Source organism: Ascaphus truei, unplaced genomic scaffold (genome assembly GCF_040206685.1).
Source record: "Ascaphus truei isolate aAscTru1 unplaced genomic scaffold, aAscTru1.hap1 HAP1_SCAFFOLD_1420, whole genome shotgun sequence".
Taxonomy (NCBI): domain Eukaryota; kingdom Metazoa; phylum Chordata; class Amphibia; order Anura; family Ascaphidae; genus Ascaphus; species Ascaphus truei.
The window spans coordinates 60,835-77,842 of record NW_027454303.1 but is presented as its reverse complement, the minus strand read 5'-3'; the positions used below and the strand labels follow the sequence as shown (position 1 = coordinate 77,842).

General features: G+C 47.8%; 2 non-coding genes across 2 annotated transcripts; both read right to left on the bottom strand.

Annotated features, from left to right (window-relative positions):
* Window positions 1-14,500: 14,500 nt before the first annotated feature.
* On the bottom strand, window positions 14,501-14,586 carry TRNAY-GUA (transfer RNA tyrosine (anticodon GUA)). The gene is given in 2 exon segments: window positions 14,501-14,536; window positions 14,550-14,586. It is a non-coding gene; the product is annotated as a tRNA-Tyr (tRNA).
* Window positions 14,587-15,954: 1,368 nt separating this feature from the next.
* On the bottom strand, window positions 15,955-16,040 carry TRNAY-AUA (transfer RNA tyrosine (anticodon AUA)). The gene is given in 2 exon segments: window positions 15,955-15,990; window positions 16,004-16,040. It is a non-coding gene; the product is annotated as a tRNA-Tyr (tRNA).
* Between the last annotated feature and the right edge of the window lie 968 nt (window positions 16,041-17,008).

Genomic DNA, 17,008 nt, shown 5'->3' with positions numbered 1-17,008 from the left:
GTCGGGGGGGGATTCTGTGTCGGGGGGAGTCTGTGTCGGGGGGGGGGGAGTCTGTGTCGGGGGGGGGGGTCTGTGTCAAGGGGGGAGTCTGTGTCAAGGGGGGGGGAAGGGAGTCTGTGTCGGGGGGGAGTCTGTGTCGGGGGTGGGAGTCTGTGTCGGGGGGGAGTCTGTGTCGGGGGGGGAGTCTGTGTCGGGGGGCGTCTGTGTCGGGGGGGAGTCTGTGTCGGGGGTGGAGTCTGTGTCGGGGGGGGGGGAGTCTGTGTCGGGGGGGGAGTCTGTGTCGGGGGGGGAGTCTGTGTCGGGGGGGAGTCTGTGTCGGGGGGGGGGAGTCTGTGTCGGGGGGGGAGTCTGTGTCGGGGGGGAGTCTGTGTCGGGGGGGGAGTCTGTGTCGGGGGGGGGAGTCTGTGTCGGGGGTGGGGGGAGTCTGTGTCGGGGGTGGGGGGAGTCTGTGTCGGGGGGGAGTCTGTGTCGGGGGGGGGGAGTTTGTGTCGGGGGGGGGAGTCTGTGTCGGGGGGGGGAGTCTGTGTCGGGGGGGAGTCTGTGTCGGGGGGGAAGGGAGTCTGTGTCGGGGGGGGAAGGGAGTCTGTGTCGCGGGGGGAAGGGAGTCTGTGTCGGGGGGGGAAGGGAGTCTGTGTCGGGGGCGGGGAGTCTGTGTCGGGGGCGGGGGAGTCTGTGTCGGGGGCGGGGGGGAGTCTGTGTCGGGGGGAGTCTGTGTCGGGGGCGGGGGGAGTCTGTGTCGGGGGTGGGGGGAGTCTGTGTCGGGGGTGGGGGGAGTCTGTGTCGGGGGTGGGGGGAGTCTGTGTCGGGGGGGGGAAGGGAGTCTGTGTCGGGGGGGCAGTGTGTGTCGGGGGGGAGTGTGTGACGGGGGGGAGTGTGTATCGAGGGGGGAAGTGTGTATCGGGGGGGGAAGGGAGTCTGTGTCGGGGGGGAAGGGAGTCTGTGTCGGGGGGGGGGAAGGGAGTCTGTGTCGAGGGGGGAAGGGAGTCTGTGTCGGGGGGGGAAGGGAGTCTGTGTCGGGGGGGAAGGGAGTCTGTGTCGGGGGGGGAAGGGAGTCTGTGTCGGGGGGGAAGGGAGTCTGTGTCAGGGGGGGGAAGGGAGTCTGTGTCGGGGGGGGAAGGGAGTCTGTGTCGGGGGGGGAAGGGAGTCTGTGTCGGGGGGGAGTCTGTGTCGGGGGGGAAGGGAGTCTGTGTCGGGGGGGAGTCTGTGTCGGGGGGGAAGGGAGTCTGTGTCGGGGGGAGTCTGTGTCGGGGGGGGGAGTCTGTGTCGGGGGGGGAGTCTGTGTCGGGGGGGGGAGTCTGTGTCGGGGGGGAGTCTGTGTCGGGGGGGGGGAGTCTGTGTCGGGGGGGGGGGGGAAGTCTGTGTCGGGGGGGGGAGTCTGTGTCGGGGGGGGGAGTCTGTGTCGGGGGGGGAGTCTGTGTCGGGGGGGAGTCTGTGTCGGGGGGGGAGTCTGTGTCGGGGGGGGGAGTCTGTGTCGGGGGGGAGTCTGTGTCGGGGGGGGAGTCTGTGTCGGGGGGGAGTCTGTGTCGGGGGGGAGTCTGTGTCGGGGGGGAGTCTGTGTCAGGGGGGAGTCTGTGTCGGGGGGGAGTCTGTGTCGGGGGGGGAGTGTGTGTCGGGGGGAGTCTGTGTCGGGGGGGAGTCTGTGTCGGGGGGAGTGTGTGTCGGGGGGAGTCTGTGTCGGGGGGAGTCTGTGTCGGGGGGGTCTGTGTCGGGGGGGAGAGTCTGTGTTGGGGGGGAGTGTGTGTCGGGGGGGAGTCTGTGCGGAGAATCTCTGACTTCAGCCCTCACTGAGGTTATATATACATGGATATATTACCTCACACCTCCTGTAAGAGGACCTGCAGCCCTCACTGGGGTTACATACACATAGATATATTGCCTCAGACCTCCTGTAAGAGACCTGCAGCCCTTACTGAGGTTACATACACATAGATATATTGCCTGAGACGTTTCCGACCTCCCGATCTCTGATCACACTGCTTCCCGCGCGCTTACTTATAGTGACGTTTAATAACTGTATTTGGCGCCAAAAAAACGACTCGTCCTCTGTCTATGGTGGCTCAGCAGGTTCTCTCCGTGCTCTCCGTACTCGCGCATGCGCTTATTGCTTGAACGTCGCGTTACCCACGGCAACCAACCCTCGCGGGGTTACCCACGGCAACCAACCCTCGCGGGGTTACCCACGGCAACCATCCCTCGCGGGGTTACCCACGGCAACCAACCCTCGCGGGGTTACCCACACCATGTGCCGCCCGCCCCCGCGGCCCCTCCCACAAGTTACAGATCAGCAGGCCCAGTAGACTGCAGGCGGGGGCTGGCAGGAGCGTTCGTGAGTGCGTGCAGCCTGCCCCTGATTGGAGGAGCGGAGAGCCAATCAGAGGACAGTGGGGGCGGAGCCCTTACCCCGGCGGCCCAGAGAAGTGTATCTTCTGGGGGGTGAGAGGGTGACGGGTTGGGGGTGAGTTGGTGACGGGATGGGGGGGTGAGTTGGTGACGGGATGGGGGGTGAGAGGGTTGGGGGGTGAGTTGGTGACGGGTTGGGGGGTGAGTTGGTGACGGGATGGGGGGTGAGTTGGTGACGGGATGGGGGGTGAGTTGGTGACGGGATGGGGGGGTGAGAGGGTTGGGGGGTGAGTTGGTGACGGGTTGGGGGGTGAGTTGGTGACGGGATGGGGGGTGAGTTGGTGACGGGATGGGGGGTGAGAGGGTTGGGGGTGAGTTGGTGACGGGTTGGGGGGGTGAGTTGGTGACGGGGATGGGGGGTGAGTTGGTGACGGGATGGGGGGTGAGAGGGTTGGGGGGTGAGTTGGTGACGGGTTGGGGGGTGAGTTGGTGACGGGATGGGGGGTGAGATGGTGACGGGATGGGGGGTGAGAGGGATGGGGGGGACAAGGGATGGGGGCAGGGTGAGAGGAATGGGGGGGGGCAGGGTGAGAGGAATGGGGGGGGGCAGGGTGAGAGGAATGGGGGGGGGGCAGGGTGAGAGGAATGGGGGGGGGCAGGGTGAGAGGAATGGGGGGGGGCAGGGTGAGAGGAATGGGGGGGGGCAGGGGTGAGAGGAATGGGGGGGGGCAGGGTGAGAGAATGGGGGGGGGCAGGGTGAGAGGAATGGGGGGGCAGGGTGAGAGGGATGGGAGGGGGCAGGGTGAGAGGGATGGGAGGGGGCAGGGTGAGAGGGATGGGGGGGCAGGGTGAGAGGGATGGGAGGGGGCAGGTGAGAGGGATGGGGATGGGGGGCAGGGTGAGAGGGATGGGGGGGGGGCAGGGTGAGAGGGATGGGGGGGGCAGGGTGAGAGGGATGGGGATGGGGGGCAGGGTGAGAGGGATGAGGATGGGGGGGCAGGGGTGAGAGGGATGGGGGGGGCAGGGTGAGAGGGATGGGGGGGCAGGGTGAGAGGGATGGGGGGGGGCAGGGTGAGAGGGATGGGGGGGGGCAGGGTGAGAGGGATGGGAGGGGCAGGGTGAGAGGGATGGGGGGGCAGGGGTGAGAGGGATGGGGGGGCAGGGTGAGAGGGATGGGGGGGGGCAGGGTGAGAGGGATGGGGGGGAGCAGGGTGAGAGGTATGGGGGGGGCAGGGTGAGAGGTATGGGGGGGGCAGGGTGAGAGGGATGGGGGGGCAGGGTGAGAGGGATGGGGGGAGCAGGGTGAGAGGGGTGGGGGGGTGAGAAGATGATGACGGGGGAATAAGATGATAATGGGGGAGGGGGGATGAGATGGTGATGGGGGCCAGCCTGGGGAGATGAGATCATAATGATGGAGGATATTTTAAATGTATTGGGGAGGTGGGGGTATATTTTATATGTATTGGGGAGGTGGGGGTATATTTTGTATGTATTGGGGAGGTGGGGGTGTATTTTATATGTATTGGGGAGGTGGGGGTGTATTTTATATGTATTGGGGGAGGTGGGGGTGTATTTTATATGTATTGGGGAGGTGGGGGTGTATTTTATATGTATTGGGGAGGTGGGGGTGTATTTATATGTATTGGGAGGTGGGGGTGTATTTTATATGTATTGGGGAGGTGGGGGGTGTATTTTATATGTATTGGGAGGTGGGGGTGTATTTTATATGTATTGGGAGGTGGGGGTGTATTTTATATGTATTGGGGAGGTGGGGGTGTATTTTATATGTATTGGGGAGGTGGGGGTGTATTTTATATGTATTGGGGAGGTGGGGGTGTATTTTATATGTATTGGGGAGGGTGGGGGTGTATTTTATATGTATTGGGGAGGTGGGGGTGTATTTTTATATGTATTGGGGAGGTGGGGGTATATTTTATATGTATTGGGGAGGTGGGGGTGTATTTTATATGTATTGTGGAGGCGGGGGTATATTTGATATGTATTGGGAAGGTGGGGGTGTATTTTATATGTATTGGGGAGGTGGGGTATATTTTGTATGTATTGGGGAGGTGGGGGTGTATTTTATATGTATTGGGGAGGTGGGGGTGTATTTTTATATGTATTGGGGAGGTGGGGGTGTATTTTATATGTATTGGGGAGGTGGGGGTGTATTTTATATGTATTGGGGAGGTGGGGGTGTATTTTATATGTATTGGGGAGGTGGGGGTGTATTTATATGTATTGGGAGGTGGGGGTGTAATTTATATGTATTGGGGAGGTGGGGGTGTATTTTATATGTATTGGGAGGTGGGGTGTATTTTATATGTATTGGGGAGGTGGGGGTGTATTTTATATGTATTGGGGAGGTGGGGGTGTATTTTATATGTATTGGGGAGGTGGGGGTGTATTTTATATGTATTGGGGAGGTGGGGGTGTATTTTATATGTATTGGGGAGGTGGGGGTGTAATTTATATGTATTGGGAGGTGGGGGTATATTTTATATGTATTGGGAGGTGGGGGTATATTTTGTATGTATTGGGGAGGTGGGGGTGTATTTTATATGTATTGGGGAGGTGGGGGTATATTTTATATGTATTGGGGAGGTGGGGTGTATTTTATATGTATTGGGGAGGTGGGGGTATATTTTATATGTATTGGGGAGGTGGGGGTGTATTTTATATGTATTGTGGAGGCGGGGTATATTTGATATGTATTGGGAAGGTGGGGGTGTATTTTGTATGTATTGGGGAGGTGGGGGGTGTTTATATGTATTGGGGAGGTGGGGGTATATTTGATATGTATTGTGGAGGTGGGGGTGTATTTTATATGTATTGTGGAGGCGGGGGTATATTTGATATGTATTGGGGAGGTGGGGGTGTATTTTATATGTATTGGGGAGGTGGGGGTATATTTTATATGTATTGTGGAGGTGGGGGTATATTTGATATGTATTGTGGAGGTGGGGGTGTATTTTATATGTATTGGGGAGGTGGGGGTATATTTTATATGTATTGTGGAGGTGGGGGTATATTTTATATGTATTGGGGAGGTGGGGGTAAATTTTATATGTATTGTGGAGGTGGGGGTGTATTTTATATGTATTGGGGAGGTGGGGGTATATTTTATATGTATTGTGGAGGTGGGGGTATATTTGATATGTATTGTGGAGGTGGGGGTGTATTTTATATGTATTGGGAATGTGGGGGTGTATTTTATATGTTTTGTGGAGGTGGGGGTGTATCTGATATGTATTGGGGAGGTGGGGGTGTATTTTATACCGGAATTACCGGTCTGTCCGGGTGAAAACCGTACACCTGGCAACCCTATGTGTGTGAGAAATTATTCATTAGATATATATAACACACACACACATAAAGTACTCATAGTCATGTGTGTGCAACACACACCCAATGCACTCATAGTACTGTAACACACACACACACACATAAAGTACTCATAGTAATGTGTGTGCAACACACACACACCCCCAATGCACTCATAGTACTGTAACACACACACAATGACACACACAATGACACACGGAATGCACTCCTATAGTGGTGTGTGAGAAATTAGTCATCTAGTATATGACTGAAAAAAATGTTTGTGTGTGTATTTGTTCCCCCTGTGTGATTGTCCCATGGATGTCCACAGATCATTGGCCTGAACGTCACAGCAGGGCCTACCCCTCACACAGCGTGCCTCACTTGGAGTTGGAAGCTCACTTGGCAGGACCACAACTTTGATACTCCTTTCACAACGCTAACCACGGTCCTCCTCACCTTACCGCCGCTGATCTCGCTCTCTCTCTCTCCCCCGCTCCTCGCTCTCTCTCCCCCCTCACACCGCTAACCACGGTCCTCCTCGCCTCACCACCACTGATCTCGCTCTCTCTCCTCCGCTCCTCGCTCTCTCTCCCCCCCTCACACCGCTAACCACGGTCCTCCTCGCCTCACCGCCACTGATCTCACCCTCGCTCTCTCTCCTCCGCTCCTCGCTCTCTCTCCCCCCCTCATACCGCTAACCACGGTCCTCCTCGCCTCACCGCCACTGATCTCACCCTCGCTCTCTCTCTCTCTCTCCCCCGCTCCTCGCTGCTCTCTCTCCCCCCCTCACACCGCTAACCACGTTCCTCACCGCCACTGATCTCACCCTCGCTCTCTCTCCCCCCCTCACACTGCTAACCACGGTGGTCCTCGCCTCACCGCCGCTGATCTCACCCTCACTCTCTCTCCCCCGCTCCTCGCTCTCTATCCCCCCCTCACACCGCTAACCAGGATTATTGGCCCTGTGCAGAAATCCTTGCACACAGGACTTTTGGCCCTGTGCAGAAATTCCTGCAGACAGGACTATTGGCCCTGTGCAGAAATCCCCCTCAGACAGGACTATTGGCCCTGTGCAGAAATCCCTGCAGCCAGGACTATTGGCCCTGTGCAGAAATTCCGGCAGACAAGATTATTGGCCCTGTGCAGAAATCCCTGCACACAGGACTATTGGCCCTGTGCAGAAATCCCTGCACACAGGACTATTGGCCCTGTGCAGAAATCCCACACAGACAAGACTATTGGCCCTGTGCAGAAATCCCTGCACACAGGACTATTGGCCCTGTGCAGAAATCCCTGCACACAGGACTATTGGCCCTGTGCAGAAATATTTGCAGACAGGACTATTGGCCCTGTGCAGAAATCTTTGCACACAGGACTATTGGCCCTGTGCAGAAATCCCCCTCAGACAGGACTATTGGCCCTGTGCAGAAATCTTTGCAGAAAGGATTATTGGCTTGTGCAGACATCCCTGCAGACAGGACTATTGGCCCTGTGCAGAAATCCCTGCACACCGGATTATTGGCCCTGTGCAGAAATCTTTGCAGACAGGACTATTGGCCCTGTGCAGAAATCCCCCTCAGACAGGACTATTGGCCCTGTGCAGAAATCTTTGCAGAAAGGATTATTGGCTTGTGCAGACATCCCTGCAGACAGGACTATTGGCCCTGTGCAGAAATCCCTGCACACCGGATTATTGGCCCTGTGCAGAAATCTTTGCAGACAGGACTATTGGCCCTGTGCAGAAATCCCTGCACACAGGACTATTGGCCCTGTGCAGAAATCCCCCTCAGACAGGACTATTGGCCCTGTGCAGAAATCTTTGCACACAGGACTATTGGCCATGTGCAGAAATCCCTGCACACAGGACTATTGGCCCTGTGCAGAAATCCCCCTCAGACAGGACTATTGGCCCTGTGCAGAAATCTTTGCAGACAGGACTATTGGCCCTGTGCAGAAATCCCTACACATAGGACTATTGGCCCTGTGCAGAAATCTCCGCACACAGGACTATTGGCCCTGTGCAGAAATGCCCGTCAGACAGGACTATTGGCCCTGTGCAGAAATCTTTGCACACAGTACTATTGGCCTAGTGCAGAAATTCCTGCACACAGGACTATTGGCCCTGTGCAGAAATCCCGGAAGACAGGACTATTGGCCCTGTGCAGAAATGCCCGTCAGACAGGATTATTGGCCCTGTGCAGAAATCTTTGCAGACAAGATTATTGGCCCTGTGCAGAAATCTTTGCAGAAAGGATTATTGGCTTGTGCAGACATCCCTGCAGACAGGACTATTGGCCCTGTGCAGAAATCCCTGCACACCGGATTATTGGCCCTGTGCAGAAATCTTTGCAGACAGGACTATTGGCCCTGTGCAGAAATCCCCCTCAGACAGGACTATTGGCCCTGTGCAGAAATCTTTGCAGAAAGGATTATTGGCTTGTGCAGACATCCCTGCAGACAGGACTATTGGCCCTGTGCAGAAATCCCTGCACACCGGATTATTGGCCCTGTGCAGAAATCTTTGCAGACAGGACTATTGGCCCTGTGCAGAAATCCCTGCACACAGGACTATTGGCCCTGTGCAGAAATCCCCCTCAGACAGGACTATTGGCCCTGTGCAGAAATCTTTGCACACAGGACTATTGGCCATGTGCAGAAATCCCTGCACACAGGACTATTGGCCCTGTGCAGAAATCCCCCTCAGACAGGACTATTGGCCCTGTGCAGAAATCTTTGCAGACAGGACTATTGGCCCTGTGCAGAAATCCCTACACATAGGACTATTGGCCCTGTGCAGAAATCTCCGCACACAGGACTATTGGCCCTGTGCAGAAATGCCCGTCAGACAGGACTATTGGCCCTGTGCAGAAATCTTTGCACACAGGACTATTGGCCTAGTGCAGAAATTCCTGCACACAGGACTATTGGCCCTGTGCAGAAATCCCGGAAGACAGGACTATTGGCCCTGTGCAGAAATGCCCGTCAGACAGGATTATTGGCCCTGTGCAGAAATCTTTGCAGACAAGATTATTGGCCCTGTGCAGAAATCTTTGCAGACAAGATTGGCCCTGTGCTGAAATCCCTGCAGACAGGACTATTGGCCCTGTGCTGAAATCCCTGCTCACAGGACTATTGGCCCTGTGCAGAAATCCCGGCAGACTGGATTTTTGGCCCTGTGCAGAAATCTTTGCAGACAAGATTATTGGCCCTGTGCAGAAATCTTTGCAGACAAGATTATTGGCCCTGTGCAGAAATCCCGGCAGACAGGACTATTGGCCCTGTGCTGAAATCCCTGCTCACAGGACTATTGGCCCTGTGCAGAAATCCCTGCACACAGGACTATTGGCCCTGTGCAGAAATCCCGGCAGACAGGACTATTGGCCCTGTGCTGAAATCCCTGCTCACAGGACTATTGGCCCTGTGCAGAAATCCCTGCACACAGGACTATTGGCCCTGTGCAGAAATCCCGGCAGACAGGATTATTGGCCCTGTGCAGAAATCCCTGCAGACAGGACTATTGGCCCTGTGCTGAAATCCCTGCTCACAGGACTATTGGCCCTGTGCTGAAATCCCTGCTCACAGGACTATTGGCCCTGTGCAGAAATCCCTGCACACAGGACTATTGGCCCTGTGCAGAAATCCCGGCAGACAATACTATTGGCCCTGTGCTGAAATCCCTGCTCACAGGACTATTGGCCCTGTGCAGAAATCCCTGCACACAGGACTATTGGCCCTGTGCAGAAATCCCTGCACACAGGACTATTGGCCCTGTGCAGAAATCCCTGCACACAGGACTATTGGCCCTGTGCAGAAATCCCTGCACACAGGACTATTGGCCCTGTGCAGAAATCCCTGCACACAGGACTATTGGCCCTGTGCAGAAATCCCGGCAGACAGGATTATTGGCCCTGTGCAGAAATCCCTGCATACAGGACTATTGGCCCTGTGCAGAAATCCCGGCAGACAGGACTATTGGCCCCGTGCAGAAATCCCGGCAGACAGGAGTATTGGCCCTGTGCAGAAATCCCTGCCCACAGGACTATTGGCCCCGTGCAGAAATCCTTTGCAGAAAGGACTATTGGCCCTGTGCAGAAATCCCGGCAGACAGGACTATTGGCCCCGTGCAGAAATCCCGGCAGACAGGAGTATTGGCCCTGTGCAGAAATCCCTGCACACAGGACTATTGGCCCTGTGCAGAAATCCCACACAGACAGGACTATTGGCCCTGTGCTGAAATCCCTGCACACGGGACTATTAGCCCTGTGCAGAAATCTTTGCAGACAGGACTACAGGTATAAGTGAACAAATGTGAATAATTAAGTGCGCAACAACAAACAATAAATACGTGATAACGTGTAAGTGATATAAATGGGGTAAATATTGTGACCTTGTAAACTTGGAAGGAGCGTCTGCAGCTGTGGCACAGGGGATAGCTCAAATAACCCCTATTAGAGACAGAAAAAAGAAAAAACACAGCGCACAACGCTCATAGTGTATTAAAAATTATAATGTGATGCAATAAAAGGTGAGTATTAAGCGTACATTTATATAAGAATAACAGGCATTGGAGGGTTAATGTTACCCATACACCACTCGGGACGACAGTGAGGAAGTCTTCAGTGTGCAAACGCACCACTCCTGCCGTCACGGTCACTCGCACCCAGGCTGGGTCTTGACTGGTAATCAGCTCCTGTTGTAGACAGCCGTTCAGCAGGGCTCACAGTAACACACAGTGTCCTCAGGTAGGGAAGTCTTGGCAGCAACACGAGTCACGCTGTTCCTCACTCCGATCCGGTACTTCCGTGTTGGTGACGTCACTCGGGAGCGTCAGCGCGTCGTAGCCCTCCCAGACAGCGTTATGGCCCGCAGAAGGGTGATATAAAGTCCAAAGTTCGCAGAGCAGCTAGAGTTCTTATATCCAACGCGTTTCGAGACAGCAAGGTCTCTTCGTCAGGGAATAATTAATAACAATAATCGAGTAGTTTAAATACCCCACGCCCCCACCCGATAGGCTCTCCAATCAGGAATAATGGCCAATCCCGTGGAAGCGGGGAGGAGTCAAAAGACTCATGGAGCTCAAAGCCCTACTACATGTTGCTAGGGGCAACTCATGGCAACAAAATCTAATAAACTTTATTAAACACACAAAAGTAAGTAAATAAACATCAATCGCGCAGTTGTCTCTAAAATAAAGAAAAAAGGGTTAAAAACAGTACTAATACAGTACTAATACCCAAGTTAAAAAACTACATCTCAAAACTAGAATATTACAGTAAAAATCCTATTATAAAAAAGGTAATGAAAGAAAACATGAAAAAGAAGCATGAATCTAAAATACATATAGATCGTAAGGATAGCATATTTGCTATTAGTTAAAAAAGTTAAGTCACAGATTCAGATTTGGGAGGGAGGGGAATAGCACAAAGCCCCCTCTTACCCCCTCAACCTTAAATGTACAAGTAAGGTTAATACAGGGACCAGATATCAATATCTTCATTGAGACCCCCCGGATGCAGAGATCTTAATCTGTGTATCCAGAAGGTCTCTTGGACAGAAAGTTCTTTTACCCTATCCCCACCCCTTCTATTCCTAGGAATATGTTTAATGAACTTAAAGAGCAAGGAAGAGGGGTCTTTATTATGGTGTAGAGCATAGTGTTTAGAAAGACTGTGATTAAAAAGACCATTTCGGATGTTTCTTACATGCTCTTGGATGCGCACCTTTAGTGGGCGTTTAGTTCGACCCACATAGTGGAGGCCACAAGGGCACTCAATTAGATACACTATATGGTCAGAATTGCACATAATAAAATCTGAAATCTCAAAAACCTCTCCAGTGCTTTTACATGTGAAAGTTTTATTATCAACATGCAGATACTTGCACACTGAGCACTCTCCGCATTTAAAATTCCCGATAGGTTTATTGTTTAGCCACATTTTTTCACCAACCGTTGTTACCTTAGTATTAATGTCACTGGGGGACAGTGTATTTTTAAGATTTTTTGCTTTTCGGTAGATGAATTTGGGAAACTTTGAGATGTGATCTCCTAAAATTGGGTCCCCTGATAAAATAGCCCAGTGTTGTTTAATAATTTTTTCTATTTGCATGGTCATTGAATTGAAGTTAGTAATAAAGGCAACATTACATTTACCCTCATTCGTCTCCAAAGTGTTTCTTTTCTTAATCTTAGGAATCAACATCTGGCTCCTATCCAGTATTCTCACCCTATCCAAGTCATCACTGAGTTTTTTCAGTGAATAACCCCTTTCCAGAAATCTACAGGTTAGATCACTAGCCTGTGTCTCAAAATCCGTATCCAAGCTGCAGTTCTTCCTCAGTCTGTAGAACTGACCATTCGGAATATTCTGGATCCAGGACTTTTTGTGGTTGCTTGAGGCTAGCAATAGGTTATTTGAATCTACCTCCTTAAAATAGGTTTTACTGATAATATTACCCTCTTCTGATATTATTAAGCTCAGGTCTAAAAAGTTAATGATGCGTTCATTGTCCAAAAAGGTGAACGTCAAATTTCTATCATTAGTATTAATATAATTTATAAATTGGTTGACTGAGCAATGATCCCCATCCCATATACAAATAATATCGTCTATATAGCGACGCCAGGTTATGATGTGATTTTTAAAAGGATTATTATTAAAAATAAAATTGGATTCCCATTCTCCCATGTACAGGTTTGCGAAACTGGGGGCAAATCTAGTCCCCATAGCAGTTCCGCAAACCTGCAGGAAGAATTCATCCAGAAACATAAAATAATTATGTTTCAAAATGAAATGGATTGAATCCAAAATAAAACCTCTGTTGAGGGGGTGAAGTTCCTGGTCATCTGATAGAATTTTTTTTACAGCTGCTAGGCCCTTAGTGTGTGGTATGTTCGTATAAAGGGCCTGCACATCACAAGTCAGCCATCTATATGAATCCTTCCACTCCAGATCCTGAATCAAATTCAGTACTGAGGTAGAGTCCCTTAGATGGGAAGGGAGTTTATTAACATAGGGCTGAAGAAAGTGGTCCACATATTGTGACAGATTGGCTGTTAAACTTTGTATTCCGGATATTATCGGTCTACCTGGTGGGTTTTTTATTGACTTGTGTGTTTTGGGGAGGTGGTAAAAAATTGGGATTTTTGGAAAACTGGAAAATAAAAAATCAAATTCATTTTTGGTTATAACACCGGAGGTAAGGGCCTGATCAAGGTGGCTTTTTAATTTACTAAGAAACTCCCTAGTTGGGTCTCTTTTAAGCCTAGTATAGGAGGTTGTGTCGTTCAGGAGCCTAAGGGCTTCCCCTTCATAGTGTTTTCTATCTTGTAGAACGACACCCCCTCCCTTATCGGCCTGTCTTATAATGAGATTATTATTCTCTTTTAAAAACTTCAGGGCCAATGTCTCGTTTTTAGTGAGATTATGTTTCACATCACTGGATTTTGTATTGCTGGTCAGAGAGTTAAAATCATTATTAACCATATTGAAAAAGGTTTCAATATGGTGACCTTTTGAGTGGGAGGGAGGGATAAAATTTAGACTTCCCCCTGAAATGAGTATGTCTACAGTTTATATCAACAGATGCATTCTCACTTTGAATAGACACAGGTGGGTCAATTGGTGTTAGTGTTTCTCTCTCCCCTTCTTTTGCTCTGGCCCCCCCTCTAACTCCTCTTCTGGTAGGGTTCTTTTCTTTTTTTCTACCAATGAGGGTTTTTTGGAGGACCACAGAATCTCCTCCCCTTTCTGCGGTTCTGTATGTCTTTGTTTGACTAAATCTAAAAAAGAAGACGTATAAGAACTTTCTTCGTTTTGCAATATTTTGGTTTGAATATTGGAAAAAGTTCAATTTTTTCAACTTTGTGGAGGATTTTTTGTATTGCAAGCTTTTTTAGCAACTTTTGTTCGGAATACATTGAAAATGCAACATTTCAACATTGTCTCCAATTATCGTTCAAGACTAAAAGTCATGCAATTTTTTTTTAACACAAATCTCATCCTTCCCACCATTGTAATAAATAATCTGCTGCAAAAGTGAAAAATGATTCAAATTGCATTGTGGAATACAGCTAGAAATACTGTATAAGAACTTTCTTCAGTTTGCAATTTTTTGGTTTGAATATTGGAAAAAGTTCAATGTTTTCAACTTTTTGCAGGATTTTTTGTATTGCAAGCTTTTTAGCAACTTTTGTTTGGAATACATTGAAAATGCAAATTTCAACATTGTCCCCAATTATCGTTCAAGACTAAAAGTCATGCAACTTTTTTTAACACAAATCTCATCCTTCCCACCAATGTGATAAATAATCTGCTGCAAGAGTGAAAAATGATTCAAATTGCATTGTGGAATACAGCTATTAATTCTGTATGAGAACTTTCTTAGGTTTGCAATTTTTTGGTTTGAATATTGGATAAAATTCAATTTTTAAAACGTTTTGTAAGATTTTTTGTATTGCAAGCTTTTTAGCAACTTTTGTTCGGAATACATTGAAAATGCAACATTTTGACATTGTCTCCAATTATCGTTCAGGAGTAAAATTCATGCAACTTTTTTTTCATGTGACCGAGTTTTGCAATCTTAAACATTTGTTTTGGAAAATGATATTGAAAATATGAAAGTACAACCTGCTCAATGGTCACGTAACCTTGCAATTATTGTTTTTGCAAAAGTTGCTGTTTTGTTCATGAAACAAGTTAATTATTTTGTCAATGAACAATTATGGAAAGTTCATATTTCTGTTAGTACATTAATACATCCTCAGCAACACGGAAACATTGGACTATTAGTATAGAGCACAAGAACGTTGAGAAGAAAAGAAAAAAGGGATCACTCCTTCGAGCCGGAATTGAACCAGCGACCTAAGGATTACCGCATTTTCACTACAGTCCTCCGCTCTACCAGCTGAGCTATCGAAGGCCTCATGTGCCATTTGTGGTCAAATTCCTGCTTTGAGTCACATCAAATTTCAATGCATTCTTAGCTTCTACTTTTGACCGAATTCCTCCTTTTCAGCATGGTTTTAGAGCAGGAAAGGCATTACAAAGAGAATGATATATTTTTCATCATTCATGAAATACATAAACTGGCCAATAAACCACATCTAAAATCATCCACTGAGTTCCTTGGTATTTTGCTTTACAGAATGGTCTCGCCAGGTCTAATCGTAGGTTTATTTTCCATGGATTCTAACCGTTTGTAACTATTTACAAGGAAAGAAAAGTGTGCATTTAATCTGTACATTTTGTAATAGCTACTATTTAAATGAAAATGTTAGTTTAGAAAAAAACAGCATCTTGAAAGTGGTGTTTAAAACACGTTACCAGTGTTACATCCTTAGAAATAGAAATATAGATGAAAACAAAAATGATCAATAAACTTAGTGGATGTTTTCACTGTATAGCATAGAGTGGGCTACAAATCCGGCGGTATATTTGAACACAAATCTCATCCTTCACACCTGTATGATCAATAATCTGCTGCAAGAGGGAAAAATGATTCAAATTGCATTGTGGAATACAGCTAGAAATACTGTATAAGAACTTTCTTCGTTTTGCAATATTTTGGTTTGAATATTGGAAAAAGTTCAATTTTTTCAACTTTGTGGAGGATTATTTGTATTGCAAGCTTTTTTAGCAACTTTTGTTAGGAATACATTGAAAATGCAACATTTCGACATTGTCTCCAATTATCGTTCAAGATTAAAAGTCATGCAACATTTTTTAACACAAATCTCATCCTTCCCACAAATGTGATAAATAATCTGCTGCAAGAGTGAAAAAGGATTCAAATTGCATTGTGGAATACAGCTATTAATTCTGTATGAGAACTTTCTTAGGTTTGCAATTTTTTGATTTGAATATTGGATAAGATTCAATTTTTTAAACTTTTTTGTAAGATTTTTTGTATTGCAAGCTTTTTATCAACTTTTGTTCGGAATACATTGAAAATGCAACATTTTGACATTGTCTCCAATTATCGTTCCGGAGTAAAATTCATGCAACTTTTTTTTCATGTGGCCGAGTTTTGCAATCTTAAACATTTGTTTTGGAAAATGATATTGAAAATATGAAAGTACAACCTGCTCAATGGTCACGTAACCTTGCAATTATTGTTTTTGCAAAAGTTGCTGTTTTGTTCATGAAACAAGTTAATTATTTTGTCAATGAACAATTATGTAAAGTTCATATTTCTGTTAGTACATTAATACATCCTCAGCAACACGGAAACATTGGACTATTAGTATAGAGCACAAGAACGTTGAGAAGAAAAGAAAAAAGGGATCACTCCTTCGAGCCGGAATTGAACCAGCGACCTAAGGATTACCGCATTTTCACTATAGTCCTCTGCTCTACCAGCTGAGCTATCGAAGGCCTCATGTGCCATTTGTGGTCAAATTCCTGCTTTGAGTCACATCAAATTTCAATGCATTCTTAGCTTCTACTTTTGACCGAATTCCTCCTTTTCAGCATGGTTTTAGAGCAGGAAAGGCATTACAAAGAGAATGATATATTTTTCATCATTCATGAAATACATAAACTGGCCAATAAACCACATCTAAAATCATCCACTGAGTTCCTTGGTATTTTGCTTTACAGAATGGTCTCGCCAGGTCTAATCGTAGGTTTATTTTCCATGGATTCTAACCGTTTGTAACTATTTACAAGGAAAGAAAAGTGTGCATTTAATCTGTACATTTTGTAATAGCTACTATTTAAATGAAAATGTTAGTTTAGAAAAAAACAGCATCTTGAAAGTGGTGTTTAAAACACGTTACCAGTGTTACATCCTTAGAAATAGAAATATAGATGAAAACAAAAATGATCAATAAACTTAGTGGATGTTTTCACTGTATAGCATAGAGTGGGCTACAAATCCGGCGGTATATTTGAACACAAATCTCATCCTTCACACCTGTATGATCAATAATCTGCTGCAAGAGGGAAAAATTATTCAAATTGCATTGTGGAATACAGCTAGAAATACTGTATAAGAACTTTCTTCGTTTTGCAATATTTTGGTTTGAATATTGGAAAAAGTTCAATTTTTTCAACTTTGTGGAGGATTATTTGTATTGCAAGCTTTTTTAGCAACTTTTGTTAGGAATACATTGAAAATGCAACATTTCGACATTGTCTCCAATTATCGTTCAAGATTAAAAGTCATGCAACATTTTTTAACACAAATCTCATCCTTCCCACAAATGTGATAAATAATCTGCTGCAAGAGTGAAAAAAGATTCAAATTGCATTGTGGAATACAGCTATTAATTCTGTATGAGAACTTTCTTAGGTTTGCAATTTTTTGATTTGAATATTGGATAAAATTCAATTTTTTAAAC